This window comes from Myotis myotis, unplaced genomic scaffold (assembly GCF_014108235.1).
Source record: "Myotis myotis isolate mMyoMyo1 unplaced genomic scaffold, mMyoMyo1.p scaffold_m19_p_3, whole genome shotgun sequence".
In the NCBI taxonomy this organism is placed as follows: domain Eukaryota; kingdom Metazoa; phylum Chordata; class Mammalia; order Chiroptera; family Vespertilionidae; genus Myotis; species Myotis myotis.
In genome coordinates, this window is record NW_023416335.1 from 102,323,738 (window position 1) to 102,337,112 (window position 13,375).

Sequence of the window (13,375 nt, forward strand, 5' to 3'; positions counted from 1 at the left end):
AACTCCCCCCCCCCCCCCGCCCCGTGTCGGTTGGTCCTGGCATCCGTGCACCCATCCATGTGCCTGCTGAGCTCCCGCACACTTTTTGTTGTTGACAGCTTGGGCCGCACTGGCAAATATGGCTGTCCCTCACCTGACACCACCACAGTATCATGATCTTTCAGTTTCTTGATGTTCTGCTTGTGCTGCTCAATTTCTTTCTGCAGATGCTCAATCTCCTTTTTATGATGAGTGATTTCTTCATGTTGTTTCTTCAAGGCTTACAGCTGTTCTTTAGTCTACTTTCTGAAGTATCATTCCTCTTCAGCCTTCTCTTTTTTTTGCAAAGGCTCCACCGGCTTCCCTGATTGCGCCCGCCTGGGAGCTGAAATTAGCTGACTGTTCACAGCCAAGGCCTCCAGCTTTCATGGCCCTCACTCCTCACACTCCTAGCCTCAGTCATGCTGCCGACAGGGAGACTGCCATGGTTGTCAGTGCTGCGCAGCTCCAGACCCACCCCACTTGGTTTTAAATGCAAATCCACCTTGGACAGGCCTTGAAGGTCTTTTTTCCTTCTGTCTGCTCACATTCATGTCTGTTGGTGCCTGGTCTGTCCTCTTCAGATTCAACCTGCAGGACTACTAAGGGAGCCAGTCTAAGGGAGGGGAAGCAGCCTCAGTGCCTGAGGCCAAGTTCCAGGAGGCCGGCAGTGCTGTTGGGATCATGCTGGCAGCACTGGTCCATTGGTACCTTGCCTGTCCTCTTGAGATTGACCCTGCAGGACTACTAAGGGAGCCAGTTCCTAGTTCCGCCCCACCCCTGTTGCTGTGCGCAACCTCCTCCTGTACAGTCCTGACCCATTACGGTTTCCTGGCCTAATTTGCAATATATATATATATATATATATATATATATATATATATATATATATATATATATATATAATTAGTGGCCCTGTGCATGAAATTCGTGCATGGGGGAGGGTATGTTCCTCAGCCTGGCCTGCACCCTCTCCAATTTGGGACCCCTCGAAGGATGTCCTACTGCCAGTTTACAGGGATCGGGCCTAAACTGGCAGTCGGACATCCCTCTCGCAATCCAGGACTGCCAGCTCCTAACCACTCACCTGCCTACCTGCCTGCCTGATTGCCTCTAACCACTCTGCCTGCCAGTCTGCTTGCCCCCAAATGCCCCCCGCCAGCCTGATCACCCCAAACTGCCCACCCCCACTGGCCTGCTCGCCCCTACCTTCCCTCCCCACTGGCCTGCTCATCCCCAACTGTCCCCCTGCTGGCCTGCTCACTCCAAACTGCCCCCCCCCCCGCTGTCCTGATCACCTCCAACTGACCCCCACTGGTGGCCTGCTTGTCCCCAACTGGCCCCCCTGCTGGTTTGCTTACCCCCAATGGCCCTGCCCCCCACCAGCCTGATCACCCACAACTGCCCTCCCCTCTTGGCCTCTAACTGCCTCTACCTCGGCCCCGCCACCATGGCTTTGTCCAGAAGAACATCTGGAAGGTCTCCCAGTCTAATTAGCATATTACCCTTTTATTAGTATAGATGAATTATTTTATAGAATGGGCATTTTATTACAGATGGTTTCCCATGGCATTTTTTCTAAAGAAGTAAAAATTACTTTAAAAAATGTTTCAGGAAGACTTTGAGAAATTTACCGTATCTGCTTTTCTTCCAAGAAAGTTGTCACTTTTATGCCAGAGTGAGAATTATTAGTATGCTTTGTATGTCAGCATTGGGCCACTGTGACTGGGGGGCACTTAGCTTGACTTAAGAGTAATTATCTTGCTCACTGGCTGGGAGGGAGGGTGTGTGGCAGAGGAGATAAATACTCGGTTCTGGATTATTCATAGATTCCTGACTTTCTGGATTGATTGTGCAAGCCCCTCCTTTTATTGATGTCCACCTTCTATTGACAGACATCTACCCTGGTAGAGAAATGAGATGAAACTCTCTTTTCATTGTAAAAAGCATTTGAATTCCTAAGGTGTGATAAGGCCTCCCAACCATCCACAGTCAAGGTACATATTTTCATGGAGGATGTTCTCACTCTTGAATAAATCAAAACAATTTTTTCTTTTAATTTAAACTTTCTTCTATAACTGTTTCCTTGTTACTTAAAAGCTAGTTTTTTTGAAACTACTTCCAAATCTTTTCAAGCTGTATATGTCCTTGGAATGAATTTATAAATTAGAATTGAGACCAGCCAGTGTGACTCAGTGGTTTAGCATCAACCTATGAACCAGGAAGTCATGGTTTGATTCCAGGTCAGGCCACATGCCCGGGTTGTGGGCTTGATCCCCAGTATGGGGCTATAGGAGGCAGCCGATCAATGATTCTCTCTCATCATTGACTTTTCTTTTTTTTTTTAAATATATTTTATTGATTTTTTATAGAGAGGAAGGGAGAGGGATAGAGAGTTAGAAACATAGATGAGAGAGAAACATCGATCAGCTGCCTCCTGCACACCTCCTACTGGGGATGTGCCCGCAACCAAGATACATGCCCTTGACTGGAATCGAACCTGGGACCCTTCAGTCCGCAGGCCAACGCTCGATCCATTGAGCCAAATCAGTTTGGCCCACTGTCTGTTTTAATTTGTCTGTTCGTTTTGACTCTGTCATATGCTCAAACTTCAGTGGAAGTCATGAGAACCTATTATTTTTGCCTGCTCCCTCCTTTACTTTGGAAATATTTTTTTTTTTACTCAGAGGGACCTTAACTTTGATGTAAGGGATTGTTTCCAGTTGCCAACTGTTTTCTTCCTTGCCAAGTAAGAGAGTTGTTGTAAACTCTTCAGTGATGCCCAGGATATTTGCAGATGTGGTTGGGAAAAGTCATTTCATCCCCAACCTTTGCATCTCAGGTACTGAGGTGCCGGGGATGCCATGGCGACCACGGGGAAGCAGGACAGCCCGCACCCCCGACCCTCGGGTGGTCCGGGGATGCTGGCTGGCCTGCGCCAGGGCTCTCTCTCCCTCCTATCACCATGGCGATCACAGGGAAGCAGGCCAGCTGGCACCCCCGGCCTGGGGATCCGGGGGTGCCGGCTGGCCTGTGCCCGGCCTCTTGCTCCCTCTGATCCACAATGCGATCACCGGCCACAGGCAGCCCGCAACCCTGGCCTGGGGTTGTTGCCTCTCCTGCCGCCAGGCTTTCCAATGGTGATCACCTGCTGGAGGGTGGGCAAAGGCGGCCGGCAGGGCCACCTTTGCCCGCCCCCCAGCTCTTGCCTGCCGCCTGGGTTTCCAATACCATTCGCCTCTGTATGTGCCTATGTATGCAAATTAACTGCCATCTTTATTGGCAGTTAACCGCCATCTTGGGTGGCAGTTAATTTGCATATCGCCCTGATTAGCCAATTGGAAGCGTGTTGGAGGTACGGTTAATTATCATGTTTGTCTATTATTAGATAGGATATATATATATATATATATATATATATATATATATATATATATATAGCCTGGTGCATGAAAATTCAAGCACTGGTCCCTCAGCTCAGCCTGCTCCCTCTCACAATCCGGGAGCCTTCAGGGGTGGGAGGCGAACTGGCAATCAGGGGAAGGCGATGCCCCCATCACACCTCTGCTGCTGCCACTGCTGGCAGCGCAAGCCATGGCCAGCTCTGGTTACCTGAGCCTGGGGCAGGCCTGGATGGCTGGGAAGCTGCCATCCAAGGCTTGCCTGCACCTTGGGCCAGCCCTGGGAGGCTGGGGGACTGAGGGAACTAGGGGACTCCAGAGGCCTTGCTGCACGCCTGCTGCCACAGTGGGGCTGAGGGGATTGGGTGCCACCATCATGTGGCTGTGGGTGCCGCCATCTTTGAGGGCTGGGAAGTCAATTAGCATATTTCCTCCTTATTGGCTGTGGGCACCACCATCTTTGCAATGGCATGAGTGTCAATTAGCATATTCCCTCTTTATTAGATAGGATAAACAATTGCTCCCTAGTAAATCAGGTCACTAGTGTGTTTACGCATAATTTCCTTTGGGTTATATATACTGTAGAAATGATAATGAGGAAAATAATTTAATAGGCACTATTTAGTAAGCATTTTCTACCTACATTAACCCTCCCCATTGATTATTCACATATTATACATATGTTCCCTCAGAAAGTAAGTGAAAGGTCTGCTCTTTGAACCCAGGTCCACTTGTCTGACATCCAATTCTGTATGTCTTACATTACACCATGCTGTTGTACAATTTTTGGTTTAATATTTATCCCTGCTGGCAAAAAGTTACAGTGTCATCTGTGAAAATAAAAGTTACATAAGGATAAGTTAAGCAGGAATAACAGAAAAAAATGATACATGTCACATTAAAATATGCTGCTGGTAAAATATGAAGGAAATAGGATCAAAAGGAAAAGAAGCATGCAGAAAACACCACTAATAGTAAACTTCAATTCTACTACTTTTAAGTAGAGGTGTAGGGTTTACATGTGAATAATTAAACCTACATGCTTTTATTTCATCTGGCCATTTAGAATATCAATTTGTTTTATAAGAAACATTATATAAAGATATAAAGATTTGAAATATATGCAATTAGTTGATAAAAATAGCAACAACCACGATTTTTAAAATGCACTAACAAAGGAAACGGTATTGCCTTGTGAGATAGTATGTTTCATTTAAATAGGGTCAATACATACTGCATTATTTTTAAGTAATCTTTCATTTTAAAGATAACGTTAACTATTAATTTGGTTATATATTTACTACAAAGAGAAAGAAATCCTTTAAATAAAACCAAACAAGAGGTCATCTATAACTATACACTAAGTATTTGCTATGGCAGACATTTAGTAAAATCAAAACTATTAAGTAACCCCACTGGTGTTGCTCAGTGGTTGAGCATTGACACAAGAACCAAGAAATCCCAGGTTTGATGGTTTGACTCCCAGTCAGGGCACTCACACAGGTTGTGGGCTCAATCCCCAGTAGGGGGCGTGCAGGAGGCAGTCAATTGATGTTTCTCTCTCATCATCTCTCTCTCATTGATGCTTCTATCTCTCTATCCCTCTCCCTTCCTGTCTCACTGAAATCAACAAAAACATTAAAAACTACAAGTAAATAAGTTCCTATAGTAAATGTAGATTTAAATGACAGATGTAACTTAATGGGATTTTCTGAATTCAGTATAATTTCACCATAGTTTTCCATATATTTTAAAGTGTCAACAATTCATTAACCATAAAATGTTACTTTGAAAAACTTACAGGATGTTTTATCAAAAACATTATAAAATGGCCATATTGAAAAGCATATGTTTTTAACACACAACAACCTAAAATCTATGGGAAACAGCAAAAGCAGTCCTGAAAGTGAAGTCCATAGCATTATAAGCCTAGCTCAAGAAGCAAAAAAAAAAACAACCAAAAACTCAAATAAACAATCTAACTCTACCCTTAAAAGAACTACAGAAAGAACAACAAGAAAAGCCCAGAGTAAGTAGAAGGAAGGAAATAAATGACCTAAAGACTAAAAATAATAGTAATACAAAAGATCAAGGAAACCATGAGTTGGTTCTTTGAAAAGATAAACAAAATTGATGAACCTCTAACCAGAATCATTAAAAAAAGAGGGAGGACCCAAATAAATAAAATCAGAAATGAAAGAGGATAAGTAATAACTTACTTTACAGTAATACAAAGAATTGTACGAAAATACTATGAACAACTATATGCCAACAAATTGGACAACCTGGGTAAAATGGACAAATTCCTAGAGACATACAATTTTCCAAAACTCAATCAGGAAGAGTCAGAAACCTGAATAGGACTATAACTACTATGAAATTGAAACAGCAATAACAAAGCTTAGAGCAAACAAAAGTTCTGGACTAGATGGCTTCACCGGGAAATTTTACCAAACATTCAAATAAAAACTAACACCTATCCATCTCAAACTGTTCCAAAATTTTAAGAGGAGAGTATACTTCCAAGCTCTTATTAGGATAGTAGAGGCCCAGTGCACAAAAATTTTTGCACTCAAGGAGGAAGGGGTCCCTCAGCCCGGCCTGTGCCCTCTAGCAGTCTGGGACTCCTCAGGGGATGACCACCTGCTGGCTTAGGCCTGCTCCCCAGGGGATTTGGCCTAAGATGGCAATCAGACATCCCTCTGGCAGCCCAGCAGCCCTCGGGGGATGTCCACTTGCCAACGGGGAGCAGACCTAAGCTGCAGTCAGACATCCTTAGCGCTGCTGAGGAGGCAGGAGAGGCTCCCACCACCACCGCTGTACTGGCAGCCATCAGCCTGGCTGTGGCTGAGCAAAGCTCCCCCATGAAGGAACACACTGACCACCAGAGGGCAGCTCCTGCATTGAGCATCTGCCCCCTGGTGGTCAGTGTGTGTCATAGTGACCAGTCATTCCCAGTCTTTCTGCTGTTAGGGTCACTTTGCATATTACCCTTTTACTATATAGGATAGAGGCCTGGTGCCCAGGTGGGGGCCAGATGGTTTTCCCTGAAGGGTGTCCCAGATCAGGGTGGGGTCCCACTTTGGTGCCTGGCCAGCCTGGATGAGGGGCTGATGGCTGTTTTCAGGCTGGCCACACCCTCTTCAGGGTGGGGGTCCCCACTGGGGTGCCTGGCCAGCCTGGGTAAGGGGTTGAGGGCTGTTTTCAGGCTGGCCGGTGACTAAAGCTCCCAGCCTCTTCTTTTTTTCTTTTTTTTAATTCTGGGATTTATTTGCCTTCTATAATTGAAACTTTGTTGCCATCACTGGAGCTGAGAGCTGGCTCTTGCTCGCTCCAGCTCTGAGGCCACGGCCTGCTGAAAGCAGGTACCTGGGGTTTGTTTAGCTTCTATAATTGAAACTTTGTTGCTTTCGGAGCTCAGAGCCGGGCCGCAGCAGGGGGGCAACCTTGGCTTCCTCCATCACTGGAGCAAGCACGCCTCCTCCTGCTCGCTTAAGCTGCGTGGCTCCCGGCTGCCATCTTTGTTGGCAGTTAATTTGCATATGGCCCTGATTAGCCAATGGGAAGCATAGCGAAGGTATGGTCAATTACCTTTTTTGTCTTTTATTAGATAGGATTATTAGGAATAATATCTTAATTCCAAAAACAGATAAAAATATTTCAACACAATAAAATTATAGGCCAGTACCCTTAATGAACACAGATGCTAAATTCCTCAACAAAATATTCTCAAATCAATCCAGCAATACATTAAAAGATCACACACCATGATCAAGGGGGATTTATTCTGGGGATGCAAGCTTGGTAGAGTATTAAAAAAATTGTACATCACATAAACAAAATGAAAGATTAAAAATATATAATCCTATCAATAGATATAGAAAAATCCAGCAGGCACTTATGATAAAAATTAGAGTGCTGGTGCACAGATTCATGCACCCGTGGGGTCCCTTGGCCTGGCCTGCAGGATCAGCAAAAACCAGCAGTCCTACATCCCCAAGGGATGTAGTAGTGCTGAAGGGGCAGGTTGCCAGGGAGGAGCCCGAGCCCAGGCAAGGGCACCTAGCAGCTCCCGCTCATCCCAGACCCACTGTGCCTGCTTCCACCACTGCTTGGTAGGCTCACTGCAGCTCTGCTGTAGTCTTCACGTGCTGTCCTTGGGTGATACTGTTGTGCCCATGACCGAGAAGCTTCCACAGGCTCACGCCCAGTCAGTCCCGATGCCAGTCCCGATCCCGGTCCCTGTCCAGATGGGGGAAGGGCACGCAGGGAAGTGTCTGTGGGAAAGGCTCACCCTGCCGAAGCTGCGCTCACCAGCCATGAGCCCAGCACCTGGTGCCTATTGTCAGCTGAGCAGCATGCCCACTGTGGGAGCACACTGACCAACATGGGGTAGCTCCTGTGTCTGCCCTCTGGTGGTCAGTGCACATCATAGCTACTTATTGACCAGTCACTTAGGCCTTTATGTGTGTGTATATATATATACACAGACTAGAGGCCTGGTGCACAAAATTTATGCAGGGGTGGTGCCCTCAGCCTAGCCTGCACCCTCTTCAATCCAGAACCCCTTGGGGGATGTCCAACTGCCGGTTTAGGCCCAATCTCACAGGGATCAGGCCTAAACTGGCAGTCGGACAGACCTCTCACAATCCAGGACCACTGACTCCTAACTGCTCACCTGCCTGCCTGCCTGATCACCCCTTACTGACCCCCCTGCAGGCCTGGTCTCCCCCAACTTCCCCCCCCTCCCCGCCAGCCCAGTCACCCCTCACTGCCCTCCTCTGCCAGCCTGGTCGCCCCTCACTGTCTCCTGCCTGCTGGCCTGGTCACCACTAACTGCCCCCCCTGCTGGCCTGGTCACCCCAGGCAGCCTGTTCAGTGTCTGTTCAGTTGTTTTGGTTGAGACAGTTGCTTATGGTTTTATTTATAGATTCTCAGCAAAGTGAGACTAGAGGGACCATACCTCAACATAAAGTCCATATATGAAAAAACTTACAGCTAACATCATACTCAATGGGCAAAAACTAAAAGCATTTCCCCTAATATCAGGAAGAAGATAGGGATGCCTGCTTTTACCACTCTTTTTCAAAATAATACTTGAAGTCCTAGCCACAGCAATCAGAAAAGAAGAAGAAATAACTCTCATCCAAATTGGAAAGGAGGAAATAAAACTGTCATAAAGATGACATGATATTGTACATAGATAACCCCAAAGACTCCACCAAACAACTACTAGATCTAATAATGAATTTGGTAAAGTAGCAGGATACAAAATTAATATTCAGAAATCAGTGGCATTTTTATATGCCAACAATGAACTATCAGAAAGAAAAACAGAAAACAATTACAGTTACTATTGCAACAAAAAAATAAGGTACCTAGGAATAAATGTAACAAGGAGGTAAAATAACCTGTACTCAGAAAACTGTTTGACATTAGAGAAAGAAACTGAGGAAGATACAAGTAAGTGGAAACAATACTGTGTTCATGGATTGTAACATCATTAAAATGTTCATACTTCCCAAAGCAATCTATAGATTCAATGCAATCTCCATTAAAATATCAAATGGTATATTACACAGAACTAGAGCAAATATTCCAAACATTTATATAGAACCATAAAGACCCTGAAGAGCACCAGAAATCTTGAGAAAGAAGAAAAAGATGGAGGTATCAAAATACATAATCAAACTATACCACATGGTCATTGTAATAAAAACAGCCTGATATTGACATAAGAACAGGAATATAGTTCAAAGGAACAGAACAGAGAGCCAAGAAATCTACCCACATTTATTTTAGTCTTTAAATATATATATTTTTATTGATTTCAGAGGAGAAGGGAGAGGGAGAGAGTGATAGAGACATCAATAATGAGAGAGAATCATTTTTGGCTGCCTCCTGCACACTCCCCAATGGGGATCAAACCTGTAACCTGGGAATGTGCCTTAACCGGGAATCAAACTGCAACCTCTTAGTTCATAGGTCCACGCTCAATCACTGAGCCATGCCAGGTTGGCCAACCCACGTTTCTATGGTCAATTAATATTTGAAAGAGTAGACAAGAGCATACAATGCAATAATGACAGGCTTTTCAATAAATCGTGTTGGGAAAATTGAACAGGTACATGCAAAAAATGAAACTAGACCACCAACTTTCACCATATACAAGAATAAACTCAAAATGGATAAAAAAAATTAAATGTAAGTTGCAAAACCATAAAAATCTTAGAAGAGAATATAGGCAGTAAAATCTCAGACATCTCTCACAGCAACATTTTTGCCAATATACCTGCTAGGGCAAGCACAAACAAAATAAACAAATGGGACCACATCAAACTAAAAAGCTCCTGCACAGCTAAAGGAACCATCAACCAAATGAAAAGGGGACTCACTGTATGGGAGAATATGTTTGCCAATGATATGTCTGATAAGGGGTTAATTTCCAAAATATATAAAGCATTTATAAAACCCAACACCCAAAAAACAAACAATCCAAATAAAAATTTGGCAAAGGACCTGAATAGACCACTTCTCCAAAGAGGACATATGGATAGCCAACAGACATATGAATAAATGATTAATGTCACTAGTTATCAGAGAGATGCAAATTATAAACCACAATGAAAAATCACCTCACACCTGCTGGAATGGCTACCATCATTAAATCAACAAACAAGTATTGGCAAAAATGTGGAGGAAAAAAATCCTTGTGTACTGTTGGTAGGAATGCAGACTAGTTAAGTCTCTGTAAAAAACAATGTGGAGTTTCCTCAAAAAAATTAAAAATGAAACTGCCTTTTGTCCCACTTCTAGGAATCTCACTTCTAGGAATATATCCTACGAGTCCTGAAACACCAATTCAAAAGAATATATGCACCACTATGTTCATTGCAGCATTATTTACAATAGCCGATATCTGGAAACAGCCCAAATGCCCATCAGTAGATGAGTGGATAAAAAACCGTGGTACATTTACACAATGGAATGCTATGTGACTGTAAAAAAGGAGGATCTCATACCTTCTTCAGATAGCATGGGTGGGCCTGAAGATTATTATGCTAAGCAAAATAAGCCAGACAGAAAAATACAAATACCATATGATCTCACTTATATGTGTAATATAATGAACAAAATAAACTGACAAACAAAATAGAACCAGAGGCATGAATATATGAAACAAACTGACATGTGTCAGAAGGGAGTGTGAAGGAGAGTACTGGATGAAAGAAGGTGAAGAGATCAACTAAAGAACATATATGCATAGCCTGCAAACACAGACAACAGTGTGGTGATGACCAGGGGAAGGGAGTTTGGGGTTTAGGTTGAGGTTGGTAAAAAAATGTGTGGGAGGTAGACATCTGTAACAGTGTCAACAATAAGTTTTTGAAAAGGAAATACATTTTTCAGAAAAAAGGTCAGTGTCATAATATTAGAGATATTATTAAGTAATTGATTAAAATATATGAGAATATACCAAGAATAAATATTCTGTTTATGATTTTTAAGTCTAAATAAATCATTGTGAATTTATAATTATTAATACATGAATTATTTTAAATTTATTTTTATAATAATTTGAATTTTATTGAATAATTATTACATGGTAATATTTTATAGGACCAACCAAATATATTCAATAATGATTTATTGATCAATAAATAACTAATTTTAAAATTACATAATTTTAATCATTGTAGCATTTCTTTTTACTCTGACATAATTTATATGCTGTCTTTACTGCATATTGCAATGTAAGGAATAAAAGGCTTTATCTTAAACAGTTAATAGAATGAAAGCCTTAGCAAGATAAAAAGGGGCCATTAGGTTTTATAATAGTAATATAATATATAAACAATTCTAAATAATGAAAAAATATGTCTTCAATTTCTTCCCTCCACTACTGCAAAGGTGAATGTTCTAAAATATTAACTTCTTCAAATAATTTATTTTTTTAAAATACTACCATGACTTAAAAATCTTTGTAATTCAATAATGCATTCATATTTCAATCAACAAATTTTTTTTTTTCCAGTTGATCAGCAGCCTAGCCAGGATCTCCAGCCAAGCTCTGGTCTGGATCTCCAGAGAGGTTCTGCTGTTTATTGTCTTGTTACATCCGTATTTATCCCAGTTGATTTTAATCCTGTCAATTTCTATTACAAAGGTTAGGGCGTTTCTTATCTCCATTCCAGGGAGTAAAGATTATGTAGCTTAAGCATGATTGTTTGTAGTTAAAGTGATTAACTACCCGCCTGGCACTTAGTTAAGGAGTTTCATCCCCTCCCTAACTTCAGGGAAAAATCCCTACCTGGGAAAACAACCTTTCTCGGAGAGGTGACCTTGGTTAAAACACACAGCGCTAAGGGGAGCAAACATATTAAGAACAGTATGCTATATACGCCAGGTCCCTTGAAACATATGCTGTGCAGATGTTTCTTTCCTGCAGCGACTGTGTCAAGCAGCAAGGATGGACCGGCTTCCATCAAATTCCTCCTTTTTTCTTTTTAAATGATAGCACATGCAAATCAGTGGCCACCTTTCAGATTGGGCCGTTTAAGACTCAGAAGAAGACTGACAAGCAATGACAGTGAGCATAACTATAAACATAGTGGATGGAGCGCACAAGGAGCCCCATTCCTGTAGAAGGTTGCCGGCCTCTTCAATCAAGGGATTTCAGCTGTCTTCAAGTTGTTGGTTTGATTGTCGTTGTTGGTCTGGCTAGCGGGCGGCGTCACTGGCGACAGGCTTCCCGAAGCGTCAGCGAGTTGAAGGGCTGCATCAAAGCGTCCATCAGGGCCGTGGTTGATGGTGGTGTTGGTGTCCGAGGAGGAGTAAGCTGTGCCCTCTGGGTCAGCTAATATGAAAGATGGAGGGTAGTAGAGAGAAAAAGAAGAGGCATGCCAACTACAAGGCATGGAAGTGTTTAGAAAAAATAGGGAGAAGGAAGGGAAGAAGGCAGCATCCTGACACAGCCCTTTCCTTCAGCTGACCCTTTCCCTGTGGTCCAAGGTAGAAATGGGAAACAAGTCCTGTTGCAGTGAGAGGGCAGCTGCTGTCAGCCAGTCTCTGTCTTTACCTGGGTCCCAATCTGAGCTGGGAGTGGGAAGCAGGAAGCAGCCATGGGGACAGGAGACCTTCCTCAGAAGGGGCGAGTGTTCAAGCCCCTGAACCATTGGGGGGGGGGTGAGGATCTGTGCCCCACCTCTGTTGAACCCCAAGTTCTCACCTACTGGCCCCCGACTGTGCCTGTCTTAGGTTGCCCCACCCTGTGGGGTCTTACCCGTCTTTGACTACCAGCCATCTCTGGGCCAAGTAGGGTGATGTGAGGTTCAGTTCTGTCTCCTTGGTAGCCTATGTCCCTCTGGCCTCCATGCCCAGCAACTGCCTTGGGATCTCCTTGCCTGCTGGCGGGGCCCCGGCATTGATCACATATCTTGGGGAACCCAGGTTTCTTCTCCAGGGAGGGCCCAGCTCATGCTATTGGGTGAGAGACAGATCCATGGTACCAGCCACCATGAGGCTTCAACCTCAGCATGAACAGAGAGCTCAGGCAACAGCTATGGGCAATTGGATTGTAAGAAGAGGGTCCCTCTTGACACAAGGGTAAGAGGGGCCAATACAGGACAAAGGAGAGTCCCGGAACAGGGCTTTCTCAGCCCAGGATGTCAGGCTCTTGGCACAAGACAACTCCATGTATGGGGCATATACCAAATCAACAAATATTTATTGAATCTATTGTCTGGCAAAGTATTATAGTTTCATAATTGAGAAAAATAAAGATGAAACAGTCCATATCCTCAAAGAGATGAGTAACATTTTGACAGAAAGCTAGAACACACATTTCCCATATCTCTCCGTTAAATGAATTCAAATGTAAAAGGCCTGTGGCCGAATGCCGTAATGACCAAAGACAAGTTCTGGTGTGCAGTAGAGGTGCACATAGGTGGGTGGGC

At 43.7% G+C, this 13,375-nt stretch overlaps 1 pseudogene; it reads right to left on the reverse strand.

Moving 5' to 3' along the window:
- Positions 1-137: 137 nt before the first annotated feature.
- Positions 138-465, reverse strand: LOC118650521 (annotated as a pseudogene).
- Positions 466-13,375: the final 12,910 nt, after the last annotated feature.